This window comes from Rutidosis leptorrhynchoides, chromosome 11, assembly GCF_046630445.1.
Source record: "Rutidosis leptorrhynchoides isolate AG116_Rl617_1_P2 chromosome 11, CSIRO_AGI_Rlap_v1, whole genome shotgun sequence".
NCBI lineage: Eukaryota > Viridiplantae > Streptophyta > Magnoliopsida > Asterales > Asteraceae > Rutidosis > Rutidosis leptorrhynchoides.
This window is the reverse complement of record NC_092343.1, coordinates 91674778-91698305: the sequence shown is the minus strand read 5'-3', so window position 1 is coordinate 91698305 and position 23528 is coordinate 91674778.

The window sequence follows — 23528 nt, the reverse complement described above, 5'->3', positions numbered from 1 at the left end:
ATTAATGTTTAACGGGTCTTGACCATTGGACAATAGTCTTATCAACCATTTGGTTTGACTGTGAACCAATGAATTTTCACGTGACCAAGAAGATATGAAAGGAACTTTGTAACGTTAGTGAACGTAAGACATGTTGTGAGTTGGGTCTCGTTGTGACCTATTGTGGTGGTTCGTTGTACCCAAGACCTTTGTTGACTTTGACTGACCAGATTTCGAGGACGGAATATCTTTAAGGGGGTAGATTTGTAACATCCTGATGACGGGTCTAGGTGAATTTACCTTTTTGTCCTTTAAGTGTTTTTAAGTGTATTTTAATGAAATATTTATTTATTAATAGTTTATAATTAATTGTTAGTCCAGTGGTTGCGTTTTGTGACAAGGGTCGCATAAATAATCTATTTATTAAATTTGGGCCTCATTTGCATTACCGAACGAGGTACGTTGCTTTTCGGTAAACAGATAAATACCCGTGTGTTGGGAAGTGGAGATTTAACCCTCTCCTCTTAAATCCGTACACTACCACCACCTTGACCATGAACCCTAAAAATTAAATGTTGCAAATTACATATATTTGTTCATGGATCTTATTCTTCGTGATTTCAGCATCAATCTAAGGTAAGTATATTTAGTTTTTAGGTATTATTTATGAAGATATTGGGGGTTTTGTGTTTAGTGTTCATAGCTCTAATTTGACCAAATTCTTGTTAGATTGTTGTTGTTTTGGTGTTATAATTGTGGGTTTATGATCTATATATGTTAGAGGTTATTTGCATGTTTGTAAATTGTCAAAATATTGCTTGAAACACAAAAATTGGGTTTGAATCAAGGATGGGGCAGCCGTGGGCTGCTGCACCTCACTGATTCTGTTTCTCTTTCAGGCAACGCAAATGCTGCTACTTCTTCTCTTTTCCGGCAGCTTCTGCTGCTGGCGTGCAGCTGTCCGCTGCTGTTCAGTGGTGGTTGCCGCCGGTTGGCGGTGGTTGCCGGTTTGCGATTCGTGTGTCGGTTTGCTAGTTTAGACCCCGACCCGTTTGTGTAAAGCTTGTGTTGAATTGTTCGCCCATTTGACCATTGACCCATTTGTTATATATATGTTTGTGAATCATTTTAAACCTTTAGTTTGATTAAAAAAAAAAAGCCCGAACCTCGAAATTTGTGGGTAAAACCGAGAGGGACAGCAGCTACGCTGCTGCTACTGTTTTTGCTGCTGCGCGGGGGCTGTTTCTGCAGCATTTTTGTAGCTGGAGCTGCTGTTAGCTATTGTTTGCAGCCTTTATGCTTCAGCTCTGCAGCGATACGCCCACCTTAGCGCGCATCGGCTTGGCGTGGTCGCACCCCGATGACCCGTACACTTGTTCAATGGTTTGTGTGTTGATTCGTTCGCCGGTTTGAACCCGTTTGACCCGCTTGGAATATATTGTGTCAAAATGGGTATTTGTTGATTATGATACGTCCACAATGTCGTGTCAAGTGTATATGCATGTTTCGATATTTTAAAATGGGTTTTGAGCTTATATGGGTTAAAGTGGGAAAATTATGACCCATTTGGGTCATTAGTGTCCAGTTTTCCTATTTGTGTGACTATATATATATATATATATATATATATATATATATATATATATATATATATATATATATATATATATATATATATATATATATATAGTGGTAGGATCAAGAGGGAAGTAACCATTCGGGGGGAAGCCGGGGGAAGCAAAAACTTTTTTTTTTATTTTTTGAAAAAACTTTGTTCACGAACATTATAGATGAGATGAAAATATGAACATTTAGTAGAGACACTTTGTGATAAATGTTTTTATTTTGGCGGGAAAACGCTCGAAGAAGTAATATATAACAATTATCGTGTTTTTCGAGCGTATTTTGAGGTTTTAGCTATTGGGGTTTAGATATTAGGGTTTAGATATTAGGGTTTAGAAATTTAGGGTTTAGGGTTTAGATTTAGGGTTTAGATTTAGGGTTTAGATTTAGTTTTTAACACGAACGGTTTAGAGTTTAGGGTTTAGGGTTTGGTGTTTTGGGTTTATTTCCATAAACCCAAAACACCAAACCCTAAACCCTAAACTCTAAATCGGGCTAAATTTTACTTCACAAAACATGAAGAAGAAAAAAAACGTTCATATTCTTCACGAACAATATTATCTTGAATGTTATTTTTGTCGATCGTTTTCCCGCCTAAATAATAACATTCATCACGAAGTGTCTCTTCTAAATGTTCATATTTTCGTGTGATCTTGATGCCGGAAAAAAAAATTTCAAAAAAAAAGAAAATTTTTTTTTTTTGCTTCCCCCGCTTCCCCCCGATTGGTTACTTCCCCATTGATCCTGCCCCTATATATATATATATATATATATATATATATATATATATATATATATATATATATATAGTATGATATTGTTAGTATATGGGATGTGATTTACTAACTTGTTCAATATTCTTCTCAGGTAACACAAACGAGGAGAAGACTCGGTGACATTAGACTACCGAGTTTTGCGGGTACCGGTGAGTGGTTCTATCTCCGGATAGAGTTTGAATAGCAAGACGTGCTACTGTTGTTTACTCTATTTATTAGATTAGTGTTATATCCAATTGCCATATTTAGATAATGGTTAACATGTTAGGGAATTATTACATGTTGATGATATTATGTGATATTATGTGCACTGTGTTTGACGCCAGCCGGGCCTGGGGAGGCTGGGGACTCATAACCAAGCCTGGGGAGGTTGGGTCCAAAGGCTACTGATTGTGAAGTATAGTTTGAATGACGCATTCCCTGCTTCTGGATGAATATACTGTGAATCGAGTAGCGAGGACTATCGGTAGACTCTAGCCCGATCAGCTAGGAGTCGTGTGCTCGTACAAGCCGTCGATCCTTATATTGTCTTCGTCTTTGTTTGTATGATGTTCGGACGTTAGCATACTTTTATGTAGTTGTTGCTGGATTGATGTTCAGATTTGATCTGTTAGATAGATTTCATTCACTTAACAGTTGTGCTAATCCCCCACATTTCCACCCTTGCAGGTTCACTTCTATTGTGTGTTAGATATCAGGGTGAAGATGGGTTGCTGAAGATATGTTTGACAAATCGGAACTCTGATGTTGCGTCTTTTGTTATTAGTGTCATTGTTTTAATGTAACACCCGGTTTTTAATATATGTAATGGACTTTAAATATATGAAATGATGTAAATAAAATGTACTGCAAGTGTCTTTTATACTTATGTATTAGATTTTATAAACAGGTCTTCCGCTGTGACTTGATAAAAAAAACCAAAATCAATGTTATACACTGCTTCGAAAGCATGTTAGGGTTTCATTATACAACAAACTCAATATACAACCACCGCTTCAATGGAAATTGAAGAAAGACAATAAGATTGCGAAGAGAAAGAGTAGCAAATTAGGGTTTCATTGTTCAGGAGAAATGATAAAAACCCTATAAAATAAAAGCTTAGCAAATACGTATTAAAAATTATACTCAATAAAAAAAAATATAGTCAAGAATGTACATTATGTGAAGACAACAAAACAATCTAAAAGAGCCACTCAAAACCACTCGCCAACAAAGAATATATGAAGGTTAGGGTAATTATTGCCTACCAAAGAGCCAATGGTTTGGCGGTATCGAGTTCACCCTTACAACCTTGAGGTTGAGGGTTCGAGTCCTGCTTAGGACATTTCGTGGTGTATAAATTCGTGTTAGTATTAGGTGGGTGAGTGAGTTTGCCTTTCAAAAAAAAAAAAGGGTAATTATTGCCTTATAAAAAAGAAATATTTCAATTACTGCCTTATAAAAAATTACTCTAAATATTTCTTTCGGTAATTCTGCATAAGAAAATCAGAATTCTAAAATCATATGTTTTTTCATTTTAAAATCTAAAAGCAGTTTTTTAAGAATGTGCTTATAACATTTGCTGTCACTTTTATTTTTAATTTTGTTAGAACCACAAACACGCAAACCTAGATTTTATCTTCTATGAAAATTCAATGTGCTCATTTATATGAGAGTTTTCTCGCTTAAAAAAAACATTTTTAACATGTAATTACGTGAACGAACTACACATTTCCCGATTATATAAAGCTCAAAGTGTCATTGACTACGTACATGTATTGTTTGCTCGTGGAACATGTCATATCATACTGACATAGATACAACTTGCATAAAATACGTATGCACTTTTCTTTTCTACAATTTTATTCCCTTTTTTCTGTTTATGTAGTTAGTTGTGAAAAGTGAAACGTAACACAACGAAACAAACAAACAAACGGTTTAATTAAAATTTTTGTGTCACTTCACGTCTTCACATAAGTTTCAAAAGCATGGATTTTTAGTATTAAGAATAAGTAGGGTCTTTGTTAAGTAAAATAATTTTCAGAATTTGATCATTAAAAGTCGTTTTCTATTATTTTAATATCATTTTTTTCCCGACAAATGGGTAAAGAAACCTTATTAAGAACATGTTTTTAAAAATGTCTAAGAAAATCGATATCAAAAATCATAAGAGAGCGGTTTTAAGTCCCGCATTAAAAACATGTTCTTTTGCCTTTTTTTAGTAGTGTCATCAAAAATGAGAACCTAATTAAAGAGAATACTCTTAACGTACTCTTAACGTACTCTTAACGTACTCTCCCTTTTCAACTTTCTCTCTCACTCATCTCTCTCATATGCTACCCCGGTAACGGCTTCTTTTTAATTTTTTCCGGCGACTCTCTGTATTACTTCACATCGGAATAGCAGTTTAATAATGTTTCCGATTCAAACCTCTCCCTTTACTCCAAGAACTAACACAAATAACAAAACATAACATCACTCAAAAAACTCACACATCATAAACAACATCAAATACCAACCAGAAAACATTGGGGTTTGGATTAAAGTGGATCGAAATCGAAATAGCCACTCCAAAAATCTTCCACAATATCCCAATCTGACAAAAAACCATGGGCACAATTTCGCAGGGGGTAACGATATTTCAAACCTTAATCTGGGTACACCAAACGTCGATGACTTCCCTCCCCTCTTTCAATCACCCCACAACCCTAAGGCAACGGCATCCACCAATCTTAACGACGCCAACCGATCGATTTACCACAGGTTCAAGATTCGGGAACATGCTATGAATCTAATAAAGAAATATGGCAACCCTAATACACCCATTTACACGAATCCGGTAAGCAAAGCCATTACATCGTTCCTATTTTTCAACTTTCCCGATTCTTGGTCGGCGGCTAATCTATGGGGTCTGTTTAAAAAATATGGTGAACTATCAGAAATATACATCCCAAAGAAAACGCTAAAGAATGGAAAGCGTTATGGTTTTGCTCGTTTTAAAAACATCCCTGATCATCACGTCGATATATTCACCAGAAAGCTAAATATGATTGCTATTGAAGGCAAACTAATCGTTGCATACAAGGCTCACGATCGTATCTATCCAGAAAAGAATAATCCTAAAAGTCAGCAACCTTGTAATAAATCGCCTGTCAATGCAAGTCAGCAACAATCCAGCCCTCCTATCTTCTATGACAAGGGTACCGATGATCGTAAGTTTACTGAGGTATTAACTAATAAAACTCCAATTCGAAAAGTTGATATACTTTTTGCAAATCATAAAGAATTCTCTATTAGCGTACCAAAAGATGATAGGTTAATCGAACTCCATGGTCACACCTTGATAGGGGCTGTTAAGAATATAGAACATCTCGATTACTTAAATGAAATTTGTAAGTCAGAAAACCTCAATGGTTTTGAAACTAAATAGCTCGGGGGCAAAGAAATAATGTTAATTTTTGAGGACAATCGTCTTGCTTTTGATGTACTTAATCCCCAAGGCTTCGGAAAGAAACATCCATTGTGGAATTGGTTAGATAATATTCGTCCCTGGGATCCGAATGAATATTCCTCACTGGATCGTATTGTTTGGCTTCATATTAAAGGGGTTCCCATTACGTGTTGGAACGAGTCTACTTTTCTCAAAATTGCAAATGGTTGGGGCGAGGTCATAGATCTAGAAAATTGTAATATTGATGATAAGGGGTCTCAAGATCTCTCTGTAGGTAAGGTACTCATCATGACCCACTCTTTTGCATTCATAAATGGGCACGCTCATATTCACTACGAATCCAATATTTTCTCGGCCTTCGTTATTGAAAGCTCCGAGCAAAAGGTTGATTTTAACTCCATCGATAATGAATCGTCGGAATGGGATGAAGAGGGGGCGCAAACCGATGATTATTTATCCGATGAGGAATCTTGTATGGATGACGACCAACACTTTGATGACAATTTCTCACAACAACCCGACATCAACAAAACCAACACAACCAATGAAAATTCCAACCCTCACAATACCCATGAAATTCGCGACAACCAACAATCACCTCCATCTTCAAAACGTATCGAAACTTCCACCTTCCCTAATCCCCACTATAACGACAACAAACCCAACTCACAACCTACTAACGAAGATGATAACGAAGCTACCCATGTCTCGGATACTCAACCAAATTGCCAATACAACTCACACCCAAACTCCACAACACCCAAAAACAACACTCCTATAAATGAACCAACAATACACTTAAGCCCTAATGACTTGATCAATTCAGTCATAAACAACCTTGACATACCTGCTATTCCATGTCCTATTCGTGGTGATATTTGTCCCACGGCCCAATTTAACCAGTCCAAGCCCACCAGGCCCACGACATCTGACCCACCAATATCACCTCATGTTATCAACACCCCTACGGCTGACCTACTGGATTTCGTAAACCCCACTGTGCAGGTACCTTTTCCTTTGAACACTGATCACGACTTGATTAAGGACAATGATATTAGCAACGAATACCCTTCTGATATGCCAGCTTCCAAAAAGAAGACCAAAATCCCAGCCATTCCAAGTATCAAAAAGGTATCACGTGACACCCCGGCTCCTAATATCACATCGAAAACAAACACTACCAATAAACCGCCTATTGATTCTAACAAGAAAGTTACAAGATCCAAATTGCTTTACACCAAGCATTGTGCAAGAAGTGGTCAAAAACTGAAATACTCAACTCTAAATCGCAACGCGACGACTTCATCCAAAATATCTGGTAACACATTGAAGATATCTTCTAAATCCAAAGATACGGACGGGAATAATACTCATAAGGCCTCAAGTGATACTATTGACACTGATAATGCTAAAGACGAACATATATTTCATAGCATTATTCCTCAAGAAAGACAAGCTTTTAGTTGCAATTGTTCTATTTACAAGTGATATTAGTTTAAATAATAAAAGGTGAAGACAAAAGACAGATTCGACGAATTGAAGACGCAAACGACCAAAAAGCTCAAAAGTACAAAAGACAATCAAAGAGGTTCCAATTATTGATAAGAAACGTCTCAAAATTACAAGAGTACAAGATTCAAAACGCAAAGTACAAGATATTAAATTGTACGCAAGGACGTTCGAAAATCCGGAACCGGGACCAGAGTCAACTCTCAACGCTCGACGCAACGGACTAAAAATTACAAGTCAACTATGCACATAAATATAATATAATATTTAAATAATTCTTATAATTATTTATATATTATATAAATAAATAAAAACCGTCGGCAAGAAAGACTCTAATTTGTGTGAGCTGTATTCTCAAACTCCGCTACTCGTGGAGTTTGAAGGCCAAAAGGGCCGCGAGTCGCGGAGCCCCAATCTCTGAAAATCCCTATAAAGCTCGCGCATTCTGATCGTAAAAATTTACAAAAATATCCATCCATCTCTCTATCTATCGTAATATTTATATTTATAATTTATATTTTAATTTTAATTTTAATTATAATTCTAATAATAAGGGTATGTTAGCGAATATTGTAAGGGTGTAAGTCGAAATTCTGTCCGTGTAACGCTACGCTATTTTTAATCATTGTAAGTTATGTTCAACCTTTTTATATTAATGTCTCGTAGCTAAATTATTATTATGCTTATTTAATCCGAAGTAATCATGATGTTGGGCTAATTACTAAAATTGGGTAATTGGGCTTTGTACCATAATTGGGGTTTGGACAAAAGAACGACACTTGTGGAAATTAGACTATGGGCTATTAAAGGGTTTTATATTAACTAAACAATACCTTGTTAATTTAATATACAAACTTATAATTTGACGTATTTATATATAACCACCTACGCTTGACTGGGTACGGTGGGCGGGATATCTATAAATACCAATAATTATTCATTTTACCGGATACGGAACTGGATTAATAGTTAATAAACTTGTTGAAACAGGGGTGAATTACATTCAAGGGTAATTGGTGTAATTGTTAACAAAGTAGTAAAACCTTGGTTTACACGCAGTCGATAACCTGGTGTATTCATTAAACAAAGTATTAAAACCTTGTTACAATTCGAATCCCCAATTAGTTGGAATATTTGACTTCGGGAATAAGAATAATTTGACGAAGGCTTTCGCTCTTTATAATTATGACTGATGGACTATTATTGACAAATCCGTATGGACATATTAAATAATCCAGGACAAAGGACAATTAACCCATGGGCATAAAACTAAAATCAACATGTCAAACATCATGATTACGGAAGTTTAAATAAGCATAATTCTTTTATTTCATATTTAATTTCCTTTATTTTATATTTAATTGCACTTCTAATTATCGCATTTTTATTGTTATTGTATTTAATTGCACTTTTAATTATCGTACTTTTTAATTATCGCAAGTTTATTTTATCGCACTTTTATTATTCGCAATTTCATTATCGTTATTTTCTTTATGCTTTAATTTAAGTCTTGTATTTATTTTTAATATTTTACATTTGGTTTTAACTGCGACTAAAGTTTTAAAATCGACAAACCGGTCATTAAACGGTAAAAACCCCCCTTTATAATAATAATATTACTTATATATATATTTGTATTTTTATAAAAGTAAACTAATATAGCGTTAAGCTTTGTTTAAAAAGATTCTCCGTGGAACGAACCGGACTTACTAAAAACTACACTACTGTACGATTAGGTACACTGCCTATAAGTGTTGTAGCAAGGTTTAAGTATATCCATTCTATAAATAAATAATTGTCTTGTGTAAAATTGTATCGTATTTAATAGTATTTCCTGCTAAAATTTAATAGTATTTTATACCCCTTAGCTTTGACATCAAGTATTTTTGGCGCCGCTGCCGGGGAACTTCTTAAACGCCGGAAGCGCAACGCTAATAGAAAAAAAAATTATGTATTTTTAAGATTTTGTTAAATATTTAAGTTTTATAAGTTTCTTTATTTTTATTTTAGTTTATAAAGATATAAAGTTTTATTTAAATATCTTTTATTTATATAGAAACAGAAAAATTATAAAAAAAAAACCGAAAAAATAAAAATTTTTAATATATATAAATCTCTTTTTAAGATATTTTTAAATTTATAAAGAAGTTCTATTTTTATTTAAGTTTTTAATTATAAATTTTTATTATATATTATAAAACAGAAAAATATAAAAACAGAAAAAAAAAATAAAAAAAAAACGCGTCAAATTCAAACTGTACCAGAGTTGAATTTTTGAACCCCGCGACTCGCGGGGTTTGATGCATTAAATACCGCGACTCGCGGAGCTTTTCTGACAGGCGACAGAACCCTAAATTAGCATTAATTACGGGTGATTATTAATTATTATTATTATTATTAACCCTAGTTTTTATTATTATTATAATTAGTTTTATTTTTATTTTTAGTTTTACTTTTTATTTATTTTATATTTTAGTTAATTTAGTTTAATTAATTTGTAAAATTAGTAGTTTTAATAAATAAATAATATAAAAATAATATTTTTATAAAAATTGTAATTTTTACAACTTTTTGTATATTTTTATATTTTATCCCTTTTTAATCGTTTTAGCGTAATATTTGTATTTTTAGCTCATATTTAGTTTTAAACTTAGTTTTTGTCATAGTTATTTTTACTTCTAGATTTTTAGGCTTTGCCGTAAAATCCCTTAAGTGCTTTTTCTTTAGACTAAGATTTAGGTACTCTAGAATTTTGCGCCGCCTTTTTAAGTTTTAGTTTCTTTTTAAGATATTTCCATTTGGGATTTAGTTTTTCCTGTAAGCTTTAATATTTTTAGACGGCTTTTACCTATGTATCAATTATCATTCCAATTAGTAATCTCAATTTGCGATTATAATTTTAAGTTAGTTGTAGTAATAAGGTTAGGTTCGTCAAGTATTTTTAAGTTTTTATAAGTTTCTTTAATTTTTCCGTCACCTTTTATTTTTCAACCATTTTTCTTTTTCGATCTTTTTCGACGAACTCTTTTTCTTTCTTATTTCTCGCTATTCTAGTTTTAGGACATAGATTTTTATTCTACTTCTTATCTAAATTTTCTTAAAATTAAGAAAATTTATTTTAAGTGGTTAAATTGATAGACATCAAAATTTTCTGGTTCGTAGTAATAGTTGGATTTGTACGTGGATCGGGTTATTGGAGCCAAACAGTCCTCAATTATATTGAGACCAAACGAATCCTACCCCTCTGCTGCATCTTTTGGCTATTCGAAACGTGGGCAAAATCAGAAAAGTCTATTGATTGGATAACTTATTATAATTTTTCTTTCCTTTTAAAAACTAATAGGATATTCAGTGAATGCACCGAGCAAGACGTTCACCACCTTTTGTACGTTCACCACCTGTAACTAGATCAAGACATTTAGCAAATATAACCGCCGTTGATTTTTCTTTAGAATCGTCATCCAGTCGACCAAGTACTTCAGTTCAAATTTCCGATAATCCATTTTTTGAACCCGACCTCACAATTGAGAATCCGGAGAATATTCAGGAACGGTTCGTAGATCCTGAACCATTAAACTTTCCTCCGGAACCACCAATCATTCAAACAGAGATTGTTGAGGAACGAACCATTAAATCAGAATCCTCTAGTGATTCCGATTCAACAAATTCAATTATGGAGAATCTGGAACCTTTAAGTATGGAAGACCGAATGAGAGCTAAACGCACTGGCCAAGGTCACGCAATTACTCATCCAGACATTAATGCGCCAGATTATGAAATCAAAGGACAAATTCTACACATGGTGACTAATCAATGCCAATTTAGTGGTGCGCCGAAGGAAGATCCAAATGAACATCTACGTACCTTTAATAGGATCTGCACACTATTTAAAATCCGAGAAGTGGAGGATGAACAGATATATCTCATGTTATTTCCCTGGACTTTAAAGGGAGAAGCCAAAGATTGGTTGGAATCGTTACCTGAAGGGGCGATTGAGACATGGGATGTTTTAGTTGACAAATTTCTTAAACAATTCTTTCCTGCATCTAAAGCCGTAAGACTTCAAGCAGAAATTGTTACGTTCACACAGAAGCCAAATGAAACTCTATATGAGGCGTGGACAAGATATGGAAAGTTATTAAGAGGATGTCCGCAACATGGTTTAGACACCTGTCAAATAGTACAAATATTCTACCAAGGATGCGACATCACTACAAGAAAAGACATAGATATAGCAGCTGGTGGTTCTATTATGAAGAAAACCGAAACTGATGCTTACAAAATTATTGATAACACTGCTTCCCACTCACATGAGTGGCACCAAGAAAAAGACATCGTTAGATCATCTAAAGCAGCTAGAGCCGATTCTAGCCATGACTTAGATTCCATTTCCGCAAAGATAGATGTTGTGGAGACACGAATGGAAAAGATGACTAAAGATATTTACTCAATACGAATTAGTTGTGAGCAGTGTGGAGGACCACATTTGACAAAAGATTGTCTCAGTAGTGAATTAACAATGGAACAAAGAGAGAATATTTCATACATAAACCAAAGGCCTGGAAATAATTATCAGAATAATTATCAACCGCCAAGACCAATTTACAATCAAAACCAGAATTATAACCGAAATATTCCATACAACAACTAACAAGGTCCTAGCAATCAACAAGTATCCAATAATACTTACAATCAGCAAAGACCTAATTTTCAAAACAAACCACCACAACAAACCGATGACAAAAAGCCGAATTTAGAAGATATGATGACAAAGCTAGTTGAAACTCAAACGCAGTTTTTCACATCTAAAAAACAAACCAATGAACAAAATGCTCAAGCATTTAGAAATCAACAAGCTTCTATTCAAAATCTGGAATAAGAAGTGAGTAACCTAGCAAGGTTAATAGGTGAAAGAAAACCGGGAAGTCTACCTAGTGATACAAATGCTAACCCTCGGAATGAAACAGCTAAAGCCATTACCACAAGAAGTGGTACAACACTTAAACCACCTGAAATACCTGTAACTTCTGATGAAGCTATTCCTACTCCACAAGAACCACAACCTAATCAAGATAAGGAAAAAGAACCGGTAGTTGAAAAGGTTAATGAAGATAACACAGTTAAGGCTAAACCTTATGTTAAACCATACCAACCACCACTTCCTTACCCGAGTAAAATGAAGAAAGAGAAACTTGAAGCCGAGCAATCCAAATTCTTGGATATGTTTAAACAGATAAATGTAAATCTTCCTTTCATTGATGTGATTTCAGGAATGCCTAGATATGCTAAATTCTTGAAAGATCTAATTTCAAATAGAAAGAAAATGGAAGAACTCTCGGCTGTTACTATGAATGCTAATTGTTCAGCAGTGCTGTTAAATAAGATACCAGAAAAACTATCTGATCCAGGAAGTTTCACAATTCCATGTTTTCTGGGTAGTCTTAGTTCAATAGAAGCATTGGCAGACTTAGGTGCTAGTATAAATCTAATGCCGTATTCACTATACACTAAACTAGACCTTGGAGAATTGAAACCAACCAGAATAAGCATACAACTAGCCGATAGATCAATAAAATATCCTAGAGGGATAATGAAGAACATGCTAGTTAAAGTTGGTACTTTAGTATTTCCAGTAGATTTTGTTGTTCTGGACATGGAAGAAGATTCTCAAGTTCCTCTCATATTAGGAAGACCATTCTTAAACACGGCTAAAGCAATGATAGACGTGTTCGGTAAGAAACTGACCCTAAGTATAGAGGATGAGAGTGTTACCTTTTCAGTTGATAGAGCAATGCAACAACCACAATCTGCAGATGATACATGTTATTATATTCAAACTATAGATGCACATGCAGAATTATTAGAAGAATTTCCAGAATTACAAGGAACAGGAGAATGTTCTTTAGGAGAAGGTAATGAACCAATTGATGAAGCTGAAATGTTAGCTACACTTATAGCTAATGGATATGAACCAACAACAGAAGAAATTCAAATGCTAAAAGAAGAAGACAGATATCGATATAAATCATCGATAGAAGAACCACCGAAATTAGAGTTAAAGCCACTTCCAAACCATTTGGAATACGCTTATTTACATGGTGAATCTGAATTACCTGTAATAATATCGTCTTCTCTTACTGAAAATGAGAAATCACAACTCATTTCTGTGTTGAAAGCTCATAAACCAGCCATTGCATGGAAGATTCATGATATTAAAGGAATAAGTCCTTCGTATTGCACACATAAAATCCTTATGGAAGAAGGTCATAAAACGTATGTGCAACGCCAACGAAGACTAAATCCTAATATGCAAGATGTAGTTAAGAAAGAGATTATTAAACTGCTAGATGCAGGTTTAATTTATCCAATCTCTGATAGTCCATGGGTAAGCCCAGTTCAATGCGTGCCTAAGAAGGGTGGCATGACTGTCATTACAAATGAGAAAAATGAGCTTATTCCTACTAGGACTGTAACAGGATGGCGTGTGTGTATTGATTATAGAAAATTAAATGACGCCACCAGAAAAGATCACTTTCCCTTACCTTTCATAGATCAAATGTTGGAAAGATTAGCCGGAAATAGTTACTATTGTTTTCAAGAGAAAACCACATTCACGTGCCCTTATGGTACTTTTTCTTACAAACGCATGCCATTTGGACTTTGCAACGCCCCTGCAACCTTTCAAAGGTGTATGATGGCGATTTTTCACGACATGATAGAAGAATGCATGGAAGTTTTCATGGATGACTTTTCAGTCTTCGGTGATACATTTGAATCATGTCAGTTAATCTTGAACGAATGCTCATTAGATGCGAACAATCAAATCTAGTTCTTAATTGGGAGAATTGCCATTTCATGGTTAAAGAAGGCATCGTTCTTGGACATAAAATTTCAAAAGAAGGAATTGAAGTGGATAGAGCTAAAGTAGATGTAATTGCTAAACTTCCACATCCCACCAATGTTAGAGGAGTTAGGAGTTTTCTAGGGCATGACGGTTTTTACCGACGTTTCATAAAAGATTTTTCAAAAATTGCCACTCCTATGAATAAACTCCTAGAAAAGGATGCTCCATTCATCTTTTCAGATGAGTGTATCAAATCTTTTAATATTCTTAAAGAAAAACTCACTAATGCGCCGATCATGATCACACCAAATTGGAATCTACCATTTGAACTAATGTGCGATGCAAGTGATTTTGCAATGGGAGCCGTTTTAGGACAAAGGATTGAAAAATGATTTCAACCTATATATTATGCTAGTAAGACGTTACAAGGAGCACAAACGAACTATACAACTACTGAAAAAGAACTCCTTGCTAGTGTCTTTGCTTTTGACAAATTTCGATCATATCTCGTTCTAGCAAAAACGGTGGTCTATACCGACCATTCTGCTCTTAGATACCTATTTTCAAAACAAGATGCTAAACCAAGATTAATCCGTTGGATCTTACTCTTACAAGAGTTTGATATTGAAATCCGAGATAAAAGAGGAGCAGAAAATCTCGCCGCTGATCATCTTTCTCGTCTTGAAAATCCTGAATTAGAAGTTCTAAATGAATCGGCCATACAAGACAACTTTCCTGACGAATATCTATTGAAGATAGATTATAATGAAATTCCATGGTTTGCAGACTATGCAAACTACTTAGTTTGTGGATTCCTTGAAAAAGGATTATCGTACCAAAGACGAAAGAAATTCTTCAGTGATATAAAACACTATTTTTGGGAAGATCCACATCTGTTTAAAAGTTGTCCCGATGGAATAATACGCCGATGTGTATTTGGAGATGAAGCTAGTAAAATTTTAAACCATTGTCACACAGAACCAACAGGAGGGCATTATGGGCCTCAACTAACAGCAAGAAAAGTTTATGATGCTGGATTCTATTGGCCTACAATTTACAAAGATGCACACCTTCATTGCAAATCCTGTGATGCTTGTCAAAGGGCCGGAAAAATAAGTCAACGTGATGAAATGCCACAAAATGTCATCCAAGTATGTGAAGTATTTGACATTTGGGGTATAGACTTTATGGGTCCATTTCCAAAATCTCATAATAATCTATATATACTCGTAGCCATTGATTATGTATCTAAATGGGCGGAAGCACAAGCTCTCCCAACTAACGATGCACGAGTTGTAGTCAACTTTTTAAAACGTCTTTTTGCAAGGTTTGGAACACCGAAAGCTTTAATAAGTGATCGGGGTACTCATTTCTGTAATAATTAACTTGAGAAAGTTCTTAAAAGATATGGAGTAACTCATAAAATCTCCACCGCATATCATCCACAAACAAGTGGACAAGTTGAAAATACCAACCGAGCTTTAAAACGTATTCTAGAGAAAACCGTAGGATCAAATCCGAAGGAATGGTCCATTAAATTGGAGGATGCACTCTGGGCTTTTAGAACAGCCTACAAAACTCCAATTGGAACCACACCTTTTAGACTTGTTTATGGAAAAGCATTTCATCTTCCAGTAGAAATTGAACACAAAGCATTTTGGGCTTTGAAAACATGTAATCTTAATTTACATGAAGCTGGACGTCTACGATTAAGTCAACTAAACGAATTAGAAGAATTAAGACATGAAGCATACGAAAATTCGTTAATCTATAAAGAAAGAACGAAGAAATGGCATGATAAAAGAATCAGAAGTTCAAAAGAATTTAAAGAAGGAGACAGAGTTCTTCTTTTCAATTCACGATTCAAGCTATTTCCTGGAAAATTGAAATCAAGATGGTCTGGACCATTCATAGTCAAAAGAGTTTTCCCATACAGAACGATAGAATTAATAAATTCAAATGGGATTGAATTTAAAGTTAATGGTCACAGAGTTAAACATTACATACATGGTCCGATGGAAGTCGACAACGAAGTTAATCACAATTTCGACACCACAGCTAACTAAGTGTGGGGAGAATCAAGTCTTTAAAGGATAATATGTATTTCTGTTAGAGTTAGATTGTCTGTTTTCGTGTAGTTCTCGAAAATGGAACCCGAATGGTCTTTCCCTAGCAGACCCTAAAGAACTAGTCTTCTCCCCCCATTCTGAATTTTTATTTTTTTTAGGTTTTTACAAAATAAAGACTGCCTGTGAACTAAACCATGGTCTAATGCTACACGCTTTGATCACTAAACGTAATAATGACATACTCCCGAGTGAATTAGTATCAGTAATCAGAGAAAGAATGGACGGAGTTAGAAAAGAATCCAGATGCGAAGATAATAAATTACAATTTGGTAAAGGAAAATCAAAATCCGCAGCGATAGAAAGATGTCACAAATGCGGAAAATGGTCACATGGAGGTAAATGTTCAAATAATCAAACATATTCAAATACCGAATTTGTTACTTTATGCAGAGACGGACCGTTCATATGTTTAGAAGAAAAGACACTGAATGCTCGAGGTTACGCCTATGTAGCCATGGAAACCCAATTAAACCGACTATCTTATGAATGGGATAGATCATATAACTAAGAAATCTATTTCACAGGTAAGTCTGTACAGTTTTTATTTTATTTTTATTTTTAACCTTTTCATAATAAACGCTAATTTGTTCGCTAAAAAGTATTAAATTGGTATTAAATAAAATTAGGTTTGGCGACCGAAATTATTGATATCATTCAAAAATTTATTACATCACTGCGAAATTTAACGTTTATTCTTAAGGTATAAATATCTTTAATCAATCAACCCAAAATATTTCAAAAATTCGTCATGAGTTAAATTAGGTTTTGAAACCGAAATTACTTTACCGAAAAGAGGGGCGCATATTTTTGATAATATTTGATTGATTAAAGTGGGATAAAAAGCCAAAAAGATTTTTAATTTTATTTTTACCATGTTTTTAAAATTAATATTTAAATCTTAAATTAATATTGTAAACTTTGTAAAAACAATATATTTAAATTTGTAAATATTTGAAAAATTAATATAAGTTTGGTGTGAATTTATAATATGAATTTTTAAATTAAGTTTGGTGTGAATTTTTAATTTTTAAAATATGAATTTTTAATTTTATGCATTTCAAATTTTAAGTTTGGTGTGAATTTTTAATATTAATTTTGAAGTTTATATTTAAGTTGTGTGAATTTAAAAACAAAAAAATTTACTTTACCTCATTAAGTTAAAAATATGATTTTTAAAATTCGTCGTAAGTTGAAGACTAGGTCTTTGAACCGAAATTGCTTTACCCGAGGGAGGGACGAGAACTTTTATTATCATTATTTTTAATCTTATTGAATTAAAGTATGCCAAAAACATTAAAAAACCCAAAAATCTTAGCTTTTAAAACAATCGCTACAAAAAGACAAATTTTAAAATTTTGTGGAGGGACGGACTAAGACATCGATCCGAAACGACCTCGTCCTAAATAACAAGGGAAACAAAATTTTAAAATTAAGTACTTAATTGTTTTATAAGTTAATGATTATATAAAAATAAAAAATAAAAATAAAAATAAAAAAAAAAAGCAAACTCCGCGACTCGCGGAGTTTGAAGGGTATTTCACCGCGAGTCGCGGGAGGACCGAAAATTAGAAAAAAATAAAGAGCTGGAACAGATCAGTCCCAACCCCAAAACAAAAACATACTGCGAAAAAACTGCACGCAAAAACCCGAAAAATACACCCCAAAATCACAATTTTTAACCGTTAATCACCAAATTTTTTACTAAAATCATGTTGAGAAGGATGCTATCTAGGAATTACTCAAGAAAAACGGTAAATTTCTACACCTAAACACCATTTAATCCGAAATTTGGTGTTCTTGAGCAAATTTTTTTCCTAATTTGATTTTGATGCTTTTTAGTGTAATTATGATTAAATTGTTTATGTATTATGCTTGTATAACCTAGATTGATGCTATTTAACATGATTAGGAGCCTTAAACTTCAAATTTAGAGTAATCTAGGGTTTGTGTTCTTGAGCAAATTTGGGGCTTTTTGATATAAACAGGTTATGGCCGATTTTTGTCATGAATTGTTGCTAAATTAAGTAGTGTAACATGTTTAGGTAGTTAAATGATCCAAACTTTGAGCCTAAACATGATTTTGAGAATTAAAGTGGACTTTTTCAAGTCTAAAATTCATGAACTTGATTTTTGAGAGATAATGCCATTTGAAACTTGTTTAATTGCTAGTAATGATTATTTTGACATGTTATTTGAGTTGAATGCTTATGAACTTGGCGAACATTTTCGTATATGCTTATTTGAAAAAGTGTAGATTTGATGAAAATGTGAAAATGAGCTTAAGTTTGATATAAATTGATCATGTCATTGTGATTATTTTGATTGATGATTTTGCTGACACTAATGCATATTTGGATGCACAAAAATTGTGTTTGATGTGTTTTGCAGACTGAAAGGGGTGAATCTTCATCCCAAGCCCGCAATGCTCCTGCTGAGAATGCGGAACAACAGGAGGTGGATAACTACTACAAGCAGGATATACCTCATCCAGTTATGACCTTTTCTGATATGCACTTGGAAGAGTTGCACCCGAACCTGAGATTTGACAGACTTTGGATAGATTATCCAAAATACCAAAGGGGTTTGCATACTCTTCATTCTAAGGTTGTTGAGGTACCGAGGGTCATAGAATGGGGACCCTTAGAAGCTGTAGAATTGGCCGGGCCAATTAGGGAATTACTTGTACAGAGGTATGGTAATTCTACTTTTAATGACTGGGTACGTTTATTCACCATGCGTAGACCTGTATATAAAGTATGGTGTGAAGAATTGTTGTGTAGTATAGAGTTGAATGATCGGGTAGCTAGTTTAACCGATCGTTCTTTTATAAGATTTTTGTTAGGCGGTTCGATGCGCCACATGTCTTTACTGGACATGGCTCAGGCTTTACGTATATATACGCCTGAGGAGTTAGCATCTGCCGATTGTAGAGGGTTGATACTAAACGGTAGAAAGATAGATGAAAATTTTGATACACACGGTGTGTGGAGTCAAATGACAAGCCATCACCGTTTCAAAGGGGGAAATTACTCTTATTTGGATATAGATAGAGCCAAATTAAGAGTGATTCATAGGTTTTTAGCTAATTCGATTACACAAAGGGGTAAGAACAAGGAAAAGGTAAAAGAACAGGATTTGTTTTACCATATGTGTATTCGAGACCCACAAAGCGTTGTATGTATACCGTATTGTGTGGGTTATTATTTATCAGCTATGGTTAGGGGGATGAGACCGCATAGCATAATAGGAGGTGGTATTTTTATTACTTTGATTGGTGAATATCTCGGTGTGGATATAAGTCGGGGGGGATTATTAGTTGAAGAACCAGAACCTCGCGATACTATAGGTTTAAATGTATACCATGGTGCGAAAGTTTTGAAAATGCGAAATAACGCCGCAGTACCATACCATGGTAGACATCCACAGGTTGAGAGAAACCAACAGCAAGGTAATGTAGGAGGGGGAAATGAGATGCAAGAAATGCAAAGGTTTATAGCTTCTCAGGAATACGAAAATGCTAGACAGAGAGCATTTGAAGATTGGCAAGTTCATCAGAACCAAATCATAGCTCATTGCCAACATATAGGTAGAAACTATATTCCTACACCGAAACCCATCTTTCCTCCCTGGTCTATAGAGATGCAACCACCGTATCCTACGTATAACCCTGCCGAAGCATTCTATAGCACCTATGGTTATGCCTGGAACCCCTATTGGTACCAGTATCATCCCTAGTATACTTAGTTTTATTTATTTTGTAATTTGTAATGATTGATACGTTTAATACTTTTGTTAATATTGTAATAGTTTTTATAATTGTCTAACTTTTATTCTTAGATTTTAATAATTTTTAAATGTGGGGTAATATACCAAACTTCAAAAATATGTATATATGTTTGCAGTTTATCTTATGTACACAACAGGGTAAAACAACGCATTTTCAAAGACTGGCATTAAGTTCAGCAAAAGCAACTAATTTTGACGACAAGATGTAAAATATATGTGAAAAAACAACAAGACGGAATGAACAAATGATGTGCACCATTTATCATTCAGCAAACAAACGCCAATATATTTGGAAACTTTGGTAAAAATTTAATCATTTTCACACAAATCACCCTCAATAATTTAAATTATTACTGATTTCTTGCAAATGAGGGCATTGCAAGATCTTAAGTGTGGGAAGGGGTTAAATTCTTTCGGATTTTAAAATTTTTATCTTAAACACTTGGTTACCATTAAAAATACTAGTAAAGCAGCAGTTGTATTAGAATCTAGTGCTCTCTGATAATAAAGAACAGCCCTAGTCTTATATACTGACTACCCAATTCTAGTAAAAATTTTAAAAATTTTCAATTAAATGAACTCAAAATCATGTTTATACATATTTATGAACGATAAAACCATATTTATGAACGATAAAACTAGGTTTTAACACCGAAATTATTGTTACCTCGAAAAGGACATAAATTGAGAAACAAACCAAAATGTTAAAATTCATTTAAAATGGAATAGAGGACGATAAAAAGGAAAATAAAAGCCAAGTGTGGTAAAATTTACCAAGTTATTTTAAACATATGTCACATATATCTGTAACAAATAACTGAAAATACTTTTGCTTTGGACTAAACTAAACTGTTTTACCCGATGAAAGAAAAGAAGAGATGGATCTACACGATGAATCAATTCCATCATTAAAAGGAAGTAAAGTCTTCCGAAAAAGAAACGCGCTTCTTGATTTAGGTCATGAAGTTGTCGTCCAGACCAGCTGTAGGTTGACGAAAAATCTAGAAAAGTCATCACTAAAATCAGCAGAAAATCCACGGACCTCAGCATTAAACAGGGTCGCCAAGTGGTCAGATTTATCCTAACCATGAGAAGGATTTATCTCGTACAATGGGGGGGCACCATGCAAATTAGCTGGATAAGACTAATGAATCAGATCCCCAGAAAGGATAATCTCCTTAAAGATTAAAAATCAGCTTTTAAGACTGATATTACTCAATCCTAGAGATTGACCTTAAAGATTGAGAATTCAAACTCATGGAATTCAATGATATCTAAACTCGAGCTTGAACGAGAAAATATTTTGATCAAAATTACAAACCGATTTGTTTTCTGAAAACCCTATTTTCAATGCGTTCATTACCATTAAACGTAAAATCCTAGGAATTCACCTGGAATTCATTAGGTCACCTGAACTAAATCGGGTGTCAACCGTAAGAACGGTGGTTGCATAGTGGTCAAAGACAGGACCTTGTGCCATACCGAAAAATTATAAGGGTGAGCTTTACTATTGCTCCTACCAAGGATAGTAATTGCGTCCGACACGTTATAGACCATAATTAAAAGCATGTCAGGGGACATTGCCTTAACAGTTGCTTGTTCAACGCTTTCCTTTACAACCGGACGGTAGTTTGCCGAAAGGTAATATACGGGGCAAGTAAACTGGACGTGTTGCTTTCCAAATACAAGGTTAGCAAGTGGGTGACACAAAACCATAAGTTTTGAGCTAAAATTTTCAAATCTGAAACCCACCAAACCCACAAAAATAATTTGCAAACACCGATAAAGGGTTATTTCGGAAAACTTATCTAGGGTAAAAACTAGATTTAATTTTCAAAAGATCAAATGTTTTCATAAAGATCCAATTTCCTTAATGGATCTAAATTTTTATAGTCATGTGGGACTGTAAACCATATCGTTACTACCATTGTTTATACCACCGTATAGAAATCACTGATGTACAAAGTGTGAAGAATAAAGAAGTGATTCTAGTATTTCAAGATGATATTGCTTGAGGACAAGCAACGCTCAAGTGTGGGAATATTTGATAATGCTAAAGACGAACATATATTTCATAGCATTATTCCTCAAGAAAGACAAGCTTTTAGTTGCAATTGTTCTATTTACAAGTGATATTCGTTTAAATAATAAAAGGTGAAGACAAAAGACAGATTCGACGAATTGAAGACGCAAACGACCAAAAAGCTCAAAAGTACAAAAGACAATCAAAGAGGTTCCAATTATTGATAAGAAACGTCTCGAAATTACAAGAGTACAAGATTCAAAACGCAAAGTACAAGATATTAAATTGTACGCAAGGACGTTCGAAAATCCGGAACGGGACCAGAGTCAACTCTCAACGCTCGACGCAACGGACTAAAAATTACAAGTCAACTATGCACATAAATATAATATAATATTTAAATAATTCTTATAATTATTTATATATTATATAAATAAATAAAAACCGTCTGCAAGAAAGACTCCAATTTGTGTGAGCTGTATTCTCAAACTCCGCGACTCGCGGAGTTTGAAGGCCAAAAGAGCCGCGAGTCGCGGAGCCCCAATCTCTGAAAATCCCTATAAAGCTCGCGCATTTTGATTGTAAAAATTTACAAAAATATCCATCCATCTCTCTATCTATCGTAATATTTATATTTAAAATTTATATTTTAATTTTAATTTTAATTATAATTCTAATAATAAGGGTATGTTAGCGAATATTGTAAGGGTGTAAGTCGAAATTCTGTCCGTGTAACGCTACGCTATTTTTAATCATTGTAAGTTATGTTCAACCTTTTTATATTAATGTCTAGTAGCTAAATTATTATTATGCTTATTTAATCCGAAGTAATCATGATGTTGGGCTAATTACTAAAATTGGGTAATTGGGCTTTGTACCATAATTGGGGTTTGGACAAAAGAACGACACTTGTGGAAATTAGACTATGGGCTATTAAAGGGTTTTATATTAACTAAACAATACCTTGTTAATTTAATATACAAACTTATAATTTGATGTATTTATATATAACCACATACGCTTGACTGGATACGGTGGGCGGGATATCTATAAATACCAATAATTATTCATTTTACCGGATACGGAACTGGATTAATAGTTAATAAACTTGTTGAAACAGGGGTGAATTACATTCAAGGGTAATTGGTGTAATTGTTAACAAAGTAGTAAAACCTTGGTTTACACGCAGTCGATAACCTGGTGTATTCATTAAACAAAGTATTAAAACCTTGTTACAATTCGAATCCCCAATTAGTTGGAATATTTGACTTCGGGAATAAGAATAATTTGACGAAGGCTTTCGCTCTTTATATTTATGACTGATGGACTATTATGGACAAATCCGTATGGACATATTAAATAATCCAGGACAAAGGACAATTAACCCATGGGCATAAAACTAAAATCAACACGTCAAACATCATGATTA